This window comes from Idiotropiscis lumnitzeri, unplaced genomic scaffold (assembly GCF_059441095.1).
Source record: "Idiotropiscis lumnitzeri isolate Australia: NSW breed Sydney's pygmy pipehorse unplaced genomic scaffold, RoL_Ilum_1.0 HiC_scaffold_112, whole genome shotgun sequence".
NCBI lineage: Eukaryota > Metazoa > Chordata > Actinopteri > Syngnathiformes > Syngnathidae > Idiotropiscis > Idiotropiscis lumnitzeri.
Window position 1 is genome coordinate 650,901 of NW_028283650.1, and position 3,483 is coordinate 654,383.

The window sequence follows — 3,483 nt, forward strand, 5'->3', positions numbered from 1 at the left end:
TACAATCGGATTTTTCAGCACCGTAATAGCCACGCCTTTTGCCAAAACGTCACAAAATTCGGCAGAGAGTAAGATCATTGTCTTGAGTCTTTTCTGACTAATTTTCAGTCGGATTCGTCAAAAGGGCACCGTGCAGTACGTGAAAATTAAAATAAAAACAAATTTTTGATTCCACTTGGCGGCGCTGTGTGTATAACAAAATAATAACATTAAGATGTCTTCAGGTCGGGACCTTTTATTTACAGGTGAAGGTTTGGATTTTTAGGAGCATGTGCAGGGGCGTTATTAAGCATTCATTTATTTGTATTAGGTTCATTTTGTCTTCTTATTATTGATATTTGACTGATTCATTAAAAGCAGACAATTATGTTTTAGGTTAATTTTTTACCTGACATGTTTCGGCGAGTCTTTCGCCTTCTTCAGAGTGTCGCATGATGGTGTCTTGAGACCCGTCTTTATCAGCTGATGTTCCATGAGGGTGTGACTTACCTGTCAAAAAAATGAAAAATCAGAGCAGTAAAAGAACAAGCACAACATGAACATTACAAATCAGCAATCACTGACCACTGCAAAAGGGAAAACCACATCATGGACCGGGAGAAGGGCAGGGTCATCCGCACCGAAGAGAACAAACAACAGCGCTGGATCAGAGAGGCCATTGAGATCTGCAAGCGAGGCATAAAAACCATGAACAGAGACAAGGGAGCCTTCATCCTCTCTACCACCTGGAGCAGCATCTTGGCGGAGTGAACGGACAGCGGGGGCGTGACTTGCCTTCATTCTTGTGACAGGTAAGTCACGCCCTCATGGAACATCAGCTGATAAAGACGGGCCACAAGACACCATCATGTGACACTCTGAAGAAGGCGAAAGACTTTCGTATTGTGACATCCTCAAGGCCTAAACACTCATCCGATCAAAAATAAGTTGGCAGCCGTCTTCAGGGCCTGAATATCCTCAAATGTGAAAAATTTCGAGAAGATGGATCATCTGAATCATTTTGCAGGAACTTTTGTTGCCACGGAGAATAATCAGACTCTGCGGCACCGTAATAGCCACGCCCTTCGAAGGAAAGTCACAAAAATAGGGATAGAGTAAGATCAATGTCTTGAGTCTTTTCTAGCCAATTTTCAATCGGATTCGTTAAAAGGGCACCGTGCAGGACGTCAAAATGTAAAAAATTATATTGATTGGCGCAAGGTGTATAACAGAATATAAACATATAGATGTCTTCAGGTACCGACTCTTTATGTACATGTGAAGTTTTGGATTTTTAGCAGCATGTGCAAGAGAGTTATTAAGCATTTTGTCCATTGCGGCGAAGGAAATCTTAAGTGAAAACTTCGAAGCCCCGCCCCCGTCATATAGTATTTTGGAAACAAAAAATTTTAGCCCCAGTGTTTGTCCCAGGTCTTAAGATGCTACAGACAGAATTTTAAGGCAATCAGATGAAGCCTTTAGGATCAGGGTGCAAAAGAATGACCCCTGTAAACATGCAAAAAAGGGCAAAAGTCGGACTTTCAAAAATTCATAACTCACTTCCTGTTCATATTAGACGTTTAAAATATCAAATTTCTCGCCATGCCCGATGAGACTGCCAAGTTTGGTGAGTTTTTGTGCATGTTTCGGGGGTCAAAAATGCAATCGAACAATCGGAAAAATAATAATAATAATAATTTCTACAAAAACAACAGGGACTTCGCAGTGGTCGCTGCTCAGGCCCTAATAATAATAATAATAATAAGAATAAAAGTAATAATATTTTCTACAAAAACAATAGGGACCTCGCAGCCGTCGCAGCTCGGGCCCTAATAACAATTTCTAGAAAAACAATAGGGACCTCGCAGCGGTCACTGCTCGGGCCCTAATAATAATAATAATAATAATTTCCACAAAAACAATGGGGACCTCGTAGCGGTCGCTGCTCGGGCCCGAATAATAATTTCTACAAAAACAATAGGGACATCGCCGCGGTCGCTGCTCGGGCCCCAATAATAATTTCTACACAAAGTCCATTGTGGTGACCCGCCCCTTTTTAAGTAAATTCAAAATGGCCGACTTCCTGTAAAACCTAGCTCATTGCTCCAAGAGACTTTTTTGTAGGTCTTGGTCTTATACATACAGTGAACCCTCGCTACTTGGCGGTTCACCTTTCGTGGGTTCAGTGCTTCGCGGGTCTAAAAAATATTCGGGGGCATTATAGTTTCGCCGAGCGGCACGACGGGGCGCTGGAGCGGTTAGACGGCCGGTGTGCGCCGAAGAAGAGCGTGGGCGAAGAGGAGAGTGGACGAAGAAGAGCACGTTCCCCCGGACACGATCGGTGGCGACGTTTCGCGCGGTTCGGACAGTACCAGAGCTCCGGCCGGCGTGCGTGGCAGTTAAGCCGTAGAGGAGAACCTTCCCAGGGCACGGGCGGTGCCAAGCGGCCCCTAAGTTTAACCGAATGGAAGCTCCGGAGGAGGAGGGCATGCTCGCGTCACAGTAAGCCGAAGAGGAGCACCTTCCCCGGGCACGGGCGGTTCCAAGCGGCCCCTAAGTTTAACCGAATGGAAGCTCCGGAGGAGGAGGGCATGCTCGCGTCACAGTAAGCCGAAGAGGAGCACCTTCCCCGGGCACGGGCGGTGCCAAGCGGCCCCTAAGTTTAACCGAATGGAAGCTCCGGGGGAGGAGGGCGGGTGTGTGTCACAGTTAAGCCGAATTGGAGCACCTCTTCCGCCCGGGCACGAGCGGAGCGCGAAGCTGTCAGTTATGAATGTATAGAAGAATAAATAAATAAATAAATAAAGAATGCCACCTTTCATTTCACAGGGCACACCGGACGGCGTACCAGTAGGTAAAAGTCGGAGTAATTAAATAAATACAAAAAGAATGGCTGGGGAATAAAAAAATAATACGTTTTAATAATAATTTGTTTTTTTTGTTATAACATGAATTTCACTCTCTCTCTCTCTCTCTCTCTCTCTCTCTCCCCCGTATATATATATATATATATATATATATATATATATATATATATATATATATATATATATATATATATATATATATATATATATATATTTATTCTATATATTGTATTTTCTTTTAAGCATTTTTGAAGGTGCGCCGCTACTCCGCGGATTTTCAGTTTCCGCGGGTGGTCTCGGTCCCCATTAACCGCGATAACCGAGGGTTCACTGTACTCCATAAAATTTACAAAAAGCGAGGTGAAACACTCAACCAGGGCTGCTTTTTTGAACATTTCTCGAGGGCCATGGCGAGCCATTTCAAAAAAGCTGCACAACTAACGTATAAAATATTTATAAATTTGCTCTGCCTGATGTGTGTGTCAAGTTTCACGAGTTGTCGTTCATATTTAGAACCTCATAATCAGCGTTGTTTTATTGCCAAACAGTGCAATGCCACTCCCACAACTTTTCACGAAAAAGGATGAATTTCGTATTGTGACATCCTCATGGCCGAAACAGTCCTCCGAGCATATAT